This window comes from Heptranchias perlo, chromosome 16 (assembly GCF_035084215.1).
Source record: "Heptranchias perlo isolate sHepPer1 chromosome 16, sHepPer1.hap1, whole genome shotgun sequence".
In the NCBI taxonomy this organism is placed as follows: domain Eukaryota; kingdom Metazoa; phylum Chordata; class Chondrichthyes; order Hexanchiformes; family Hexanchidae; genus Heptranchias; species Heptranchias perlo.
The window spans coordinates 20,150,399-20,165,868 of NC_090340.1; the positions used below are offsets into that span (position 1 = coordinate 20,150,399).

The following is a 15,470-nucleotide window of genomic DNA, read 5'->3' on the forward strand; positions in this document are numbered from 1 at the left end:
GCCCCAGGCGCAAACCAAATGTTGCACCCTAACACAGACTAATTGTTGCACTCTATCACAGCTCCAGCTTGCAACAGCTAACTCATCAACCTGGGATCATCTTGTTCAGTGAGGCTCAGTACCGTAGTACCACATCAGATTGATTTTTTTTGCCTTTGGTTCATTACTGTTGTGGATGCTATTTGAGAGCTTATCATGAGCATGAAGCATTCCTGTCATGTAGAAATGTTAAATTTATATTAATTTTGCACAAGAATTATGTAGTTTTGAATGATAAAATTGGTCATAGAGAAAACTGGCTACCACACACTTGTATTTTTTTTCAAAAATCGAGCTATTAATGCAAAATAACAAGTTAGAATCAATCAAAAAGGGGTTCTGCTGCTCAGGCATTCTGAACATTCTGGCTCTGGTGAAAAATGATGGACTAAACCAGCATTGAAAAGAAATGGCTATGAGCAAAGTATTAATTGCTTTGTGTACTGAGAATTATATATGTTGAGTTAGTTTCCATCTCATTCTCCTACTGTGTGAAAATTCGCCCAGGGTGTTTGTTGTTTTTCCCTTGTTGCTGAATTTCAGTAAACTGTCAGGTTTAGCTGGTCATTTAATTAGTGCCTACTTACAATAGTATTCTTGCTCGATGCATTGTTTAGTCTTGTGTATGGCCTGGACATCCAGCTTTGTTGCAGATATTGGTCCAGATTTTTCTGGGGACTTGTGCCGCTGTAATAGCATATTTACAGCGTAGGAACCCTTGAATGGTGCAAAAGAAAGAGGAAATCATGGAGTAAGTAACTTGTGCCGTTAATTATGCTACTCCATATATTCCTGGGTCTTTTGCCATTTCCCTCCTCAAACAGTTAGACGGTAATCACCATAGCTTTGCCCCCATTAAAATCAATGGTGATCACTATTTTCCTGCATTTAAGCCACTTTTCATGACGCTACCACTTAAACTGAAAAATAATAGTGCTAGTGGGCTGGTAGTGGTGTCATTTGGTGATTTGTTGACTATAAATGCATTCTCTGATTTTTGTGTTTAAATTATGAGCTAATTTTTATACTGGACAATACTGAGTGTTTATTTACGGTATTGCAAAAAACACCAAATATTAAATGTACAGTAGTACATATACAGTCTGAAAATGCTATACTATTATACAATACAACACTAAGCATATCTATATAGCACTATATTAAACCTTATACTGTACTATACCATTGTATCTATTATGCCAGTATTTCGAACCTCTACAGACTACTAAACTAAATATGTTTATATGGTACTATATGAAATACTGTAAATGCACTATATATACTAAACATTATATGCAGCACCTCGTTAAACATTACACCAGGTACTATTTATAATAGTACATTGAATAGTTTCTATACAACAGTGTGCAATATATAATGCATAACGTACAACAGGTGTGTGTATCATTTTCCTCATTTTACTTCATTTTAATACGGCGGTGCATTTAATTAAATTAAGCAATACAGTAATGGTAACCAATAACTAGATTAACTTGAGAACAATCGCGGTCTGCAGTTTGTACGCATACGTCTAATCCATTAGGATTGCCCAACTTTGACTTCATAAAATAGTTGTCCTGTTGTGCATAACATACAGCTCATCCATAACCACAGGCCCTGCTATAATACGTTCATGAGAATCTGAGACAGCAACTTGTGTATGCTCGCTGCGGCATATTCTGATTGGAAAACCAAAATAAGGAGTATAGTCAGTGAGATAGCGGCAAAATTTACAGTGCATGCTACCAATCTCACCGCTGCAGGAAAATCTGGGCTATTATCTGCATTTTTTTTATATATCGAGGATTATATATTTTGAGTTCAATGCTACGCAGAAATTTTTGCCAAGCACTGAAGCAGTGAGCTGAAGTGTTGTCAAAGAAATTTCATACAATAATGAGGAAGAAACTTGGCATTCTTTTTTGTGCCTCCATTGTTCTAATATTTTCTGGAATAAATGAGGATGTGCAGTCCCAGTATCTTCCCTCCCCGTTTCATATCTGTCTTTTCTTCATAGCTGTGAGTGATCTGCTGAGAACGTTTTACCAAGGCAGCTCTGTAGCCAGCCATGACATGGGAAGGTATCTTCCTCTGATTTTCCTCTTCTACAGGAGATTAGGGACTGAGTGGAGTGGGGAGTTTGAACCTTTGCCCCTCCATTTTATGGTACAGTGCCTCTGCTCTAGTGTGCTGCATTTCTTCACAGTGTTGAATAGTTTCAAATAAAGAACTGGCTTGAAACTTCCTGCTGCTAGTGGGTGGGAAAAATTAGGTATGTTGTTGGGCGACGGGATTGCTGTACTTGGCTTTAGACTCGGGAGTTGGGAAAATTGTTCAGGGCTCTGGGACATCATTGCTAGTTAGTCATGTATGCTGGAAGTGTCTCTGCTAGCTAGGTGGTCAAAGTATTTGGCTTCACCTACTGTCTAAGAAGAATGAGCATTTGAGCAGGGTAACGCGGTTTCAACCGTGCAGCCATACTCGGATGAGATTCACAATCTTAAATTGTTTATAGGTTGACATGTCGACTATATTGCTTTTTCAGGGATTATTAGAATGATCTCTGTAAAATGAATGTGATAATACCGTTAACAACAAGAGATGAATGTGACAATAAGCAGACTAGATATGCTGGAGGAAGTGTGCCTAACTTGTTACAATGTAGCTTGTTTTATATAATAATGGGAGCACAATCTTCTGGGAGTTTAAGGCTTTCAGAACTCGAATCACAACCAGGGTCACTGGAAGATTGTAGATTGTGGCAAAATTTTGTGTATTGTCTTTCGTTTCCTGGCAGAGAAAGTGTTGCCAATCTTTTCCCTCCCCCACCACCCCCCCTACCACAGTTCATTTGCTGTTTTTCTCCCTCTCCCTCCCAAGGGAGGGCACTCCTCGTGCTCCTACCGATACTGCTGCTCCGTTCCAGGATCAGACTTTGCCAGGCCTTGAGGATGGGAATTCCTGAGCCGTGCACGTAGGAGTTTCTGATCTGGCCATATCATGAGGTTAAGAATTTCTATCTGCAGCATGCAGAAGAGTCTAATCCCAGAAGGAAGCAGAAGCTGCATCAGATAGGAGTTGGGAGTGTTGATGAATGGCCAATAGGGAATGGAACAATATGATTTTGATGGAGAGATGAAGGTGCAGCGGAAATTATTTCCCAGTGACCCTGATCACTGCTCTGTTGCTCAAGTGATTTTTCACCCCCACAAACTTTGTTTCTTGCGCTCTCTAATATAGCAAAAAGGGAGGCTTAAGTAGAGTGAATCATGAGTTACAGCGGTTCATATTTTCATGTGAAGAAGCCACAATTATTGTTGTAAGCGGTGACAATTTTTTTCATAGTGAACATGTGCAACTTTGGGTCATTGGAGAGAGATTGTTTATTCAGTCTCTGTGTCTCTTCCTGTAGGTTACTAAGTGCATCTTCAATAATTTCTAGTGTGTTCTGCTGTCACTTTCCATATACAAATTTCCTTTTGGCAATAAACTATCAATTATAAAATGTCAATAAGCCAGTTTTCTGTAGTGTATAGTCAGTGACTTTAGTTACTTATGTATGGAGCAAATTAACTCATCAGCCTCTCTTGGTGTTTAAGTCATAAAATTCTATCTGTACATTTTGATTCATGCAATAGAACATAAGTAGAACCTCAGCAATACAATCTCAACTTATGCCCCTCAAGTGAAGAGGCATGTTTCAAACACAAAGGGTATATAAACAGATTCATCACAAGTGGCAGGTGTCTTTATCACAATGCAAGTTTGCAGCAAAATCTGAGCAGTCTTTTTAGAGCATCCTGCTGTCTATAGCTCTGAAGTAAATTATTTATAACTACGCTTTCACTGAATCAAATGACCTGAGCTTGAAACCAAAATATGTATTTTTTTCCCGCAGCAGTTTAAATTGCCTTCTTTCTATTGCAGAGCACAGTTGGCAACTCTTTTTCCCCCTTAATGTTCAGCACTGGGACAGAGCTGGAAGTCTTCTTTCAAACCTCAATTTTACTTCTGCATATTCTGTATTTGTGCGCATTTTAAAAGAGTTGCTTGGGCAGATGTTAGCAGTTATGCACCCTGTGGGTGAATTTCCGCAGAGGTTCTCATGACCATCCGCCCCCACTGTTTAGCAATGCAAAAGCTTTGTGAAAATGACTTGTTTTGGTCGCTTCTAAATTGTGCATATTTCTAATGTTTGTGACATAGTGACTGCTTACCTTGAGCCACTGTTCTCTGGCAAGCAGAAACCCAAGGATTTTACACTCTTATTCAGTGTTACAACTCCATTTTGTTAGTACTTTATTTCACCCCCTCCCTCCATAAAAATGCCAATGGAAAATGTAAAATATCTTAGCGCAGAGCTGAATTCCTTCCCAGTGTAGAGCTGTTGAGATAATACTGCCCTAGTTTTGTACAGGATGATAAAACTGTGACAGGATGCTGAATGTCAGAATTCACGTTGTGGCTTACTGATAACTTTCACACATGCTATCCTTGACATTTTTGAAATAGATAGATTTCTTCAGAATAATAGAATTAGTTTCTTTATACGTAGAACAGTTACTAGAAAAATAGACTTGTGTTTGAGAGATAAAAGAATAGAGGTGGGATTCCCCCACCAACCCAGGCTCGCTTTACAAGAAACTTGGAGGGATTTCATAGGGAATTGGTTGTGCTATTAATCAATCTATGAACATTAATTTGTTAGAATTTAATTAAACTTGAACAATGTTTCTCCAATGTGTCCAGTTTGTGTATCTTTAAAAAGCATAATTCAGCTAAATTTAAAGATTAAATGTTGGGTTTACCCATCCGATTTCCCCCTCCTACACACTCCTTTGGAAAAACTGGTATGCTGAAGAACCATCCATTTGATTCTTCATCTGTCTGTAAACATTCTGTCCTTGAACACTAATTTTTCATCACGTTTCATCAAGTAGGGAGAAACTGTTTCCTCTGGCAAGTGGATCGGTAACCAAAGGTCATAGATTTAAAATAATTGACAAAAGAACTAGAGGGGAAATGAGGAGAAATTGTTTCACAGAGGGTTGTTGAGATCTGGAACGCACTACCTGAAAAGGTGGTGGAATCAGATCCCTTAAGAACTTTCAAAAGGTAATTGGATATGTACTTGAAGAGGATAATTTGCAGGGTTATGGGGGAAAAAGCTGGTGTGTGGGACTAAATTGGACAGCTCTTTCAAAGAGCCGGCACACACACTATGGGACGAATGACCTCCTTCTGTGCTCTAAGATACTATGATTCTATATTAAAAATGGCAAACTCGCTATGGCACTTTGCATCTCACTGGGAGCACAGGTCCTAGTATTGGGGACATAATGTACCCCAATTACTGACTGCAATCTCTTTGAGCATGGCTTCCTGCTGAGATCGCAGAACTATCCTGCATATCTGCATGTACATTCCTTCCATCCTGCTCCAAAACACCAAGTTATAATCTTCGTGAGTTAGGCTTCACTTGATTCTAACCAAGCTCATAATTGACTTTCTCCCATTACAAACCGAATTTGTTTAAATAAACTATTATAAAAAATAAAATTATTGCACGGCGAAGATGCATACATGATGCTGTACAAAATACTTTTTGAATGATTTTTACAGCCTTCTGACAACACTTGGCACAGAGAACTTTGAGTGTTGCTTTTTATTTGACTTGTAATTAATATCAGATTACGAATGTGATATTTCATTGAGAGAAAATAAAATATTTAGATTTTACACTCGATGGGTTAATTGGAAACATTGGCTTATCTCATGTAAAGAAGGAACTTGCATTTAAATAGCATCTCTCTGGTCCTCAGGACGTCCCAAAGTGCTTACCAACCAATAAAGTATAGTCTCTGTTATAATGTTGGCAATCATGGCAGCCAATTTGTGCACAGCAAGGACCCACAAACATCAATTTGATAACTGACCAGATAATCTGTTTTTGGTGAGGGATAAATATTGGTCCGGATACGAGAAAAGCTCCCTTGCTCTTGAAATTGTGCCGTGGAGTCTTTTGCGTTCACCTGAGAGGACAGATGGGGCCTCGGTTTAACGTCTCATCTGAGATGGACGGCACCTTTGGCTAGTGCCAGCCAAGATTATGAGCTCAAATCCTGGAGTGGGGCACAAACCCACAATCTTCTGACGTGGGCGAAAGTGTGACCACTGAGCCTATTATGTCATGTGGCATGTTTAGATTCTGAGTGTTCTCACAGGGAGCCAGTAGTCAGTCACAAGAGCAGATCGGGAGAGATTTCAGAGTTGGAGGTTGGTAAGGAGAGGTCAAATCAGAGATGTGAAGTCAACAACGGTGACTTACATTTATATATTACTGGGCCAGCCTTGGCTGATGTGGTGGCACTCTTACCTCTGAGTCAGGTTATGGGCTCAATTCCCAATCCAGAGATTTAAGCACATAATCTAGGCTGACGTTCCAGTGCAGTACAGAGGGAATGCTGAGTTGGCGTTTTTCAGATGTCAGGTGAACGCAAAAGACTCCACGGCACAATTTCAAGAGCAAGGAAGCTTTTCTCATATTCTGACCAATATTTATCCCTCACCAAAAACAGATTATCTGTCTGCTCCTTCAGGTGGACATAAAAGATCCCATGACACTATTCGAAGAAGAGCAGGGGAGTTCTCCCTGGTGTTCTGGCCAATATTTATCTCTCAACCAATATCACTAAAACAAATTATGTGGTCATTATTTCATTGCTGTTTGTGGGACCTTGCTGTGCGCAGACTGGCTGCTGCGTTTCCGACATTACAACAGTGACTATACTTCAAAAGGTCTACATTGGTTGTAAAGCCCTTTGGAACATCCTGAGGTCATGAAAGGTGCTTTATAAATGCAAGTTTTTCATTATGTAGGAAAACATCCCAAACTACTTCACATGAAAGTAATCCGTTAAAAATGGACACCGAGCCAAAAAAGGAGATATTGGGATGGGTGACTAAAAGTTTGGTCAAACAGATAGGGTTTTAAGGAGGGTTTTAAAGGAGGAGAGAGAGGTGAAGAGGTTTAGGGAGGGAATTCCAGAGCTTAGGCCCTAGATGGTTGAAGGCACGGCCACCAATGGTGGGGCGAAAGGGGTGGGGGATGCACGAGGCCAAAGTTGGAGGAATACAGAATTATTGGAGTGTTGTAGGGCTGGAGGAGGTTAGAGATGAGGTTGCATAGTGGTTATGTTACTGGACTAGTAATCCAGAAGCCTGGACTAAAATCCAGAGTCATGAGTTCAAATCCCGCCACGGCAGCTGGCGAATTTAAATTCAATTAATTAATTAAATTCAATTAATTAAATAAAAAAATCTGGAATTAAAATACTAGTATCAGTAATGATGGCCATGATTGTCGTAAAAACCATCTGGTTCACTAATGTCCTTTAGGGAAGGAAACCTGCCGTCCTTACCCGGTCTGGCCTACATGTGACTCTAGACCCACAGCAATGTGGTTGATTCTTAATTGCCCTCTGAAATGGCCGAGCAAGCCACTCAGTTGTAAAATCTCGCTACGAAAAGTCAAAATAAGAATAAAACCGGACGAACCACCCGGCATCGGACCACTAGGCACCGCACACGACAATGGCAAACCAAGCCCAGGCGACCCTGCAAGGTCCTCCTTACTAACATCTGGGGACTTGTGCCAAAATTGGGAGAGCTGTCCCACAGACTAGTCAAGCAACAGCCTGACATAACCATATTCACAGAATCATACCTTTCAGCCAACGTCCCAGACTCTTCCATCACCATCCCTGGGTATGTCCTGTCCCACCGGCAGGACAGACCCACCAGAGGTGGCGGTACAGTGATATACAGTCAGGAGGGAGTGGCCCTGGGAGTCCTCAACATTGACTCTGGACCCCATGAAATCTCATGGCATCAGGTCAAACATGGGCAAGGAAACCTCCTGCTGATTACCACCTACCGTCCTCCCTCAGCTGATGAATCAGTCCTCCTCTCCATGTTGAGCACCACTTGGAGGAAGCACTGAGAGTAGGAAGGGCACAAAATGTACTCTGGGTGGGGGACTTCAATGTCCATCACCAAGAGTGGCTCGGTAGCACCACTACTGACCGAGCTGGCCGAGTCCTGAAGGACATAGCTGCCAGACTGGGCCTGCGGCAGGTGGTGAGCGAACCAACACGAGGGAAAAACTTACTTGACCTCGTCCTCACCAATCTACCTGTCGCAAATGCATCTGTCCATGACAGTATTGGTAGGAGTGACCACCGCACAGTCCTCGTGGAGATGAAGTCCCGTCTTCGCACTGAGGACACCATCCAACGTGTTGTGTGGCACTACCACCGTGCTAAATGGGATAGATTCAGAACAGATCTAGCAGCTCAAAACTGGGCATCCATGAGGCGCTGTGGGCCATCAGCAGCAGCAGAATTGTATTCCAGCACAATCTGTAACCTCATGGCCCGGCATATTCCTCACTCTACCATTACCAACAAGCCAGGGGATCAACCCTGGTTCAATGAGGAGTGTAAAAGAGCATGCCAGGAGCAGCACCAGGCATACCTAAAAATGAGGTGCCAACCTGGTGAAGCTACAACTCAGGACTACATGCATGCTAAACAGCGGAAGCAACATGCTGTAGACAGAGCTAAGCGATTCCACAACCAACGGATCAGATCAAAGCTCTGCAGTCCTGCCACATCCAATCGTGAATGGTGGTGGACAATTAAACAACTAATGGGAGGAGGAGGCTCTGTAAACATCCCCATCCTCAACGATGGCGGACTCCAGCACGTGAGTGCAAAAGACAAGACTGAAGCATTTGCAACCATCTTCAGCCAGAAGTGCCGAGTGGATGATCCATCTCGGCCGCCTCCCGATATCCCCACCATCACAGAAGCCAGTCTTCAGCCAATTCGATTCACTCCACGTTATATCAAGAAACGACTGAGTGCACTGGATACAGCAAAGGCTATGGGCCCCCAACAACATCCCGGCTGTCGTACTGAAGACTTGTGCTCCAGAACTAGCTGCGCCTCTAGCCAAGCTGTTCCAGTACAGCTACAACACTGGCATCTACCCGACAATGTGGAAAATTGCCCAGGTATGTCCTGTCCACAAAAAGCAGGACAAATCCAATCCGGCCAATTACTGCCCCATCAGTCTACTCTCAATCATCAGCAAAGTGATGGAAGGTGTCGTCGACAGTGCTTCATCAATGATCTTCCCTCCATCATCAGGTCAGAAATGGGGATGTTCGCTGATGACTGCACAGTGTTCAGTTCCATTCGCAACCCCTCAAATAATGAAGCAGTCTGAGCCCGCATGCAGCAAGACCTGGACAACATCCAGGTTTGGGCTCATAAGTGGCAAGTAACATTCGCGCCAGATAAGTGCCAGGCAATAACCATCTCCAACAAGAGAGAGTCTAACCACCTCCCCTTGACATTCAACGGCATTACCATCGCCGAATCCCCCACCATCAACATCCTGGGGGTCACCATTGACCAGAAACTTAACTGGACCAGCCATATAAATACTGTGGCTACGAGAGCAGGTCAGAGGCTGGGTATTCTGCGGCGAGTGACTCACCTCCTGATTCCCCAAAGCCTTTCCACCATCTGCAAGGCACAAGTCAGGAGTGTGATGGAATACTCTCCACTTGCTTGGATGAGTGCAGCTCCAACAACACTCAAGAAGCTCGACACCATCCAAGATAAAGCAGCCCGCTTGATTGGCACCCCATCCACCACCCTAAACATTCACTCCCTTCACCACCGGCGCACTGTGGCTGCAGTGTGTACCATCCACAGGATGCACTGCAGCAACTCGCCAAGGCTTCTTCGACAACACCTCCCAAACCCGCGACCTCTACCACCTAGAAGGACAAGGGCAGCAGGCACATGGGAACAACACCACCTGCACGTTCCCCTCCAACTCACACACCATCCCGACTTGGAAATATATCGCCGTTCCTTCATTGTCGCTGGGTCAAAATCCTGGAACTCCCTTCCTAACAGCACTGTGGGAGAACCGTCACCACACGGACTGCAGCGGTTCAAGAAGGCGGCTCACCACCACCTTCTCGAGGGCAATTAGGGATGGGCAATAAATGCTGGCCTCGCCAGCAACACCCACATCCCGTGAACAAATAAAAAAAAAGGAAGGGCAAGACCATAGAAGGATTTGAACATGAGGATGAGAATTTTAAAATTGAAGTGTTGGTGGACATGTCGGTCAGTGAGCTCAGACATGATGGATGAACGGGAATTGGTGCGAGTTAGGATATGGGTAGCAGAGTATTGGATGAGCTTAAGCTTATGGCGGATAAAAGATGGAAGGCCAGCCAAGAGAGCATTAGAATAGTCGAATCTGAAGGTAACAAAAGCATGGATTGAGAAGGTTGTAGGGCTGGAGGAGGTTTAGATCGTGAAGAATAAAAATCCACCTTTTTAACAAAAGCACGGGTGAGGGTTTCTGCGGAAGATAGGTTGAGGCATGGGTGGGAGTCGGCGCTCTTTGTGATGGAGAGGATGTGGGGGTCATTAGCTCCGCTTCGGGTCAAAAAGGATGCCGAGGTTGCAAACAGTCTAGTTCAGCTTGAGACTGTGGCCAGGATGGGATGGAATCGGTGGCAAGGGAACGGAGTTTGTGGGGGTGTGGGGTGGGGTGGGGGTGGAGAGGAGATGAGTGACTGGGGAGTATTTATGCAAAAGTTTCTCTCAATATTGAATGGACTGGGGTAGATTATACATGGTATGTAGAAAGAGAAGACTTGAAAGGCCAAATGGCCTTTTTCATTCCATATTTAATGTTGGGCTGTTTACTAGGTGTTTCAATGTTTGCAGGCAGATGTATTGAATTTGAATGATGGATTGTTTCTGTAATTTTGGACATTGTAACTGTATTTTGTTTATAGTATACAATACTGTCTTCACTGGGATTTTTATTGTTGTTTGAGGAGAAAAGGTTAATAATCATTGCTTTATCACTATTTCTTCTTTGCTACGTTTGTATATTCATATTGCAAAAAAAATCTTGCGCATGAATAACCTCCTGAAGATTGGTCCTTTTTGCTCATTTGAAATGTTTATCTACATTCAGAATGTTCTCTTACACCTGCGCTGCTTAGTATAGAGCCTCATTTTAAATCTTCAATTGGAGATGTAATCTTGTGTGCTAGACAGCTCTGGTATGTGTCGGTCTGTTTAAAATGTCCCAGCTGAATAAATTATTCCTTATAGATGAGAATAGCTGTGATAAAAGGTTCAATTGCTTCCCTCCATAGTTATTCACATCAGTCATGACCACTTTTCAAAGAGTAATTCTGTGTAGTCAAGTAAATCCAGTTTTTCAGTTCAGTTCTCTACGACTAGCTCCCTGTACAAAAGGGCCCTTGTTTTTGTATTAATTTGTACAAATTCAGAGATCTCACTCGGAACGATGAGAATGATTTGCACACCGATGAGCAGAATTTTCCTCTTATGAGTTGGAGACTGAAGCACATGGTCAAGAAAATGGACTGTAGTTGAAGTATTTCATTACACCAGCTCAGTGCCGCACCTGACTGAACCTGAGTTGGGATGTTTAATGCTGCCAAGTAGGTGTAAGGTGGAAAAAATATTTATTTAACAACATTGCTCCTTGAAAGTGTATGAAAACTGATGAACAATTAAGATACATTCTTTAAAGGGAGGCTGCAGAAGAATTAATATGAATAAGAAAATTCCACTAAGGCCAACAAACCTGTCCTTGAGAATATTATGGCTTTGCAATGACTGAAATCCAAACAAATGCATATAGTGTAGCATCTGTTTAACAGGCATGATGCTCTTTTTTTTCCATAGTTGGTTTTCTGAGAATCAGCTTACTATAAATTTGGTAATGTAGTTTCGAACACTCAGGTATACCAGCAAAAACAAATGATCCGGTCATTCATTCATTAGCTGTTTACGGGCCTTGCTGTGTGCAAATTGCTGCCTCTGACAACCTTGACTGCACTTCAAAAGTAATCCATTGATTGTAAAGTGCTTTGGGATGTCCTAAGGGTGTGATAAGGTGCTGTGTGCAGGTTCATTTATTTTTTCTTTCCAGTAATACTTGCAGTAACTGTTGTGGGCTGCTTATTGGAGAATTCTGTTTGCAATTGGGAGGAAAGGGTTTATTCTTTCTTACTGGAAAAATGGCAGAAATAAATTTGAACATTTTACATAAAATGCAAGAATTGTCAAATGAATTACCTGCAGGTATTTTGGGGAAACTTAGTGATGCCCAAAAAGGGTTTTTGTTCTAAATCTTGAAAGATAAATGCACCCAGTGGAGTATTGGAAGTTGTATACTTACTTGAACTTTGCAGCATGTGTTTCATCTCGAGAAAAGATACCAATACTAGTAATGTAGCTATTCTGTGAAGAGAAAATGTCACAGTTGACAGCTTTGACGGTCAGATCCCTTATGCCCTCGCTTTAAATGTCAAGTCATTACTGATTCAGCCACTCTGACTGATGGTGCATCATAGAAGAGAAATAAATCATATAGAATGAATAGTTTATAAATCCTGAATATGGCCTGGGGAAGAAAATTAACCACAGGATCTTGTCATGAGCTTCTCGTCAGAAATATTTCAGAAGATGAAAGCAACATTTCAATACATAACCTGTGCAGAATTTTGTAATGGTTTTGAGTTATCTGTCTGTACAATTAAAAGTCTGGCATTTAGTATGTATCTTGTTACCTGTGGCTGTGTCAAACTTGCAAAGTGTCTGCGGGGAGGAAAAGCATTATAATTGTTGCTCAATGTTAAGTCCATAATGCTGAACGGCTCCAATACAAGTACAAAAAGTAGTCAAACTATCAGTAAACAACCATCTAAGTAGCAACAGTTACCAATAAAAAGCCAGCAAGTGACACAGAAGCAACCAATATAATTGTTTTTAAAATGATTTCAGCAGCTTATTTTGGCTTCATACTAAACTCAGGATATAGATCTAAAAATTAAACTTGTATAAGAAAACAAAGATGCAAAAATATTACCAACAAAATCATTTCATTTATCCATTTAGTTGCCTCTGTTGTGCTCCAACATAGTTTCTCTGCAGTGCCCTACTCTTCTTCGAGGAGGCTGGATCTAGAGTTTATGCCCAATCCTACATACTTCAGGTGGGTCTTGCCCTGTCTGGTTTTTACCTTTTTTAATACAGGGTCTAAAATGAGTCAACAGTCTGCATTTGCGCAATTGTAATCCAGTTTTTCTGTAAGCTGTCTTTTATTTTATCTGTCAGTTGTTGGGAACTGTTACAAATTTGGATCTGCTGTAGATATCCGCTCGGGTTCAGTGGTGTCACTCACTCCTTCCTGTAGGTGGATCTTCTGCGCCTTACTGATGGAGCAGACTCTCAGCCCAATATCTGCTCAAACACTAATGTAACCAAGGAGTGCAACAGTGATATCTCCCCATGATCTGAACTGGATTTCCGTGTCTTTCACACACGCCCCTGCCTGTGTGTCTCATCTTTTTGAAGGTGGACTGAGAAAACATCCATCAAGCCTAGGCCAGACATGAATTATTATGCTGCTTTATTTTTCAATTGAACGTACAAAGCAACAGTTATATCCAGACTTGCTTAGTTTAACCGGTGCAACTTGTCTTGGCTAACAAATTGGTTATTGTTTACAGTCTATGAGGAAAACAACTTCAATGTCTATCTCATTAGCATATTAATCATCTTTCATCTCATTTTCCCCCCTATATGTGTGCGAATGCACTTTGCTCTTTTAAAAAAAAATGTTTAAAAGTAAATCTTTTTTAAAAATCTTTTCTGTGGAAAAATGGCCAAGAAATCCTGCAATGGCAGGGCAGGTTGAGAAAGTGGTTAAAAAAGCATACGGGATCCTGAGCTTTATAAATAGAGGCATAGAGTATAAAAGCAAGGAAGTCATGATGAACCTTCATAAAACACTGGTTCGGCCACAACTGGAGTATTGTGCCCAGTTCTGGGCACCGCACTTTAGGAAGGACTTGAAGGCCGTAGAGAGGATGCAAAAGAGATTTACTGGAACGATTCCAGGGATGAGGGTCTTTAGTTACATGGCTAGACTGGAGAAGCTGGGGTTGTTCTCCTTGGAACAGAGAAGGTTGAGAGGAGATTTGATAGAGGTGTTCAAAATCATGGGTCCAGATAGAGAGAAACTGTTGCTACTGACTAAAGGGTCAAGAATCAGAGGTCACAGATTTAAGGTGATTGGCAAAAGAACCAAAGGTGACATGAGGAAAAACCTTTTTACACAGCGAGTGGTTAGGATCTGAAATGCACTGCCAGAGGGGGTGTGAGGCAGATTCAATCATGGCCTTCAAAAGAGAACTGGATCAGTACTTGAAGGGAAAAAATTTGTAGGGCTACGGGGTTAGGGTGGGGGAGTGGGACTAGCTGGATTGCTCTTGCATAGAGCCGGCACGGACTCGATGATCTCCTTCTGTGCTCTAACCTTTCCATGATTCTACGTGACAGGAACATTTGTTAGCCTTATTTTTTCATTGCTTCCTACTATCACTGTTTCTTGCTGTTTTTTTTGTTTAAAATGGGGCTGACGTTGATGTGTGATCGCTGATCCATGTATGAGCAGTTGGACCTAATTTTTCTGGGGGCCATTACTTTCATGGCAAAGCAGTTTGAAATAAAGTTTCTGTATATTATTTGAATGTTCTGTCTTTGGCACACCGTTGTTCAGTTTGGGTATGATCATAAATGCGTGACATTCAACCTGGCAGTCTGTGCAAGCACATTCAAGCCACGTTCATTTTATTGCATAGCTTTTGTAAAACTTGGCACGGTTTTTGTATTTAAAAAAAATTCTTTCTTGTGTTTGTTTGCTTTTTCCCCCCCACTGCACTTAGTTGAAGTATAATCCTTGTGTTATGTACTGATATTCCGTGGATTGCATGGTATAATGTTCCTGTGCAGACTTTGGGCTCCCTAAGTTTTGGTTCTTTACACCTAAGCTATTTGGACTCTGGGGAGAGTGTGTCCGCTCCATGTTAGGCAAACAGAAACTACCACTGTGGATTTCCCAGTAGCCTGGTTTGGAGAATGGTGTGCCCGAGCCCGGTAACTGGCGGTGCACCTGGAGAGTTTGGTGATGCAGAGGTCCCGCCGACTTTAACGTCGGCATTCGGTGGGAGGAGGGGTTCCATGGCAATCATGGTCGGCAATTGTGGGGAGGACCAAGGACTGTTTGAGGGCCCTGGGGGGAGCACTCCTGCTCCTTGTGGCCCACAGGGGGTTCAAAGAGAAGGACATTTTTAAAATGGCCAGCTAGCTCCTCCCACCATGTTTCTGCTGCTGGGCAGCAGACGACGAGGGACTCCCGATGACTACTTTAATATTATGTTGTGGCGCAATGATGTCGTCAGGCCACCACTTTTGCATCTGAGGTAGAGTCCCCTTCCCCCCCCCCCCCCC

At 42.3% G+C, this 15,470-nt stretch overlaps 1 protein-coding gene across 1 annotated transcript in view; it reads left to right on the plus strand.

Annotated features, from left to right (window-relative positions):
• Window positions 1–15,470, plus strand: part of znrf1 (zinc and ring finger 1) — a 241,068-nt gene that overhangs the window by 54,953 nt on the left and 170,645 nt on the right. The window lies entirely within an intron of this gene.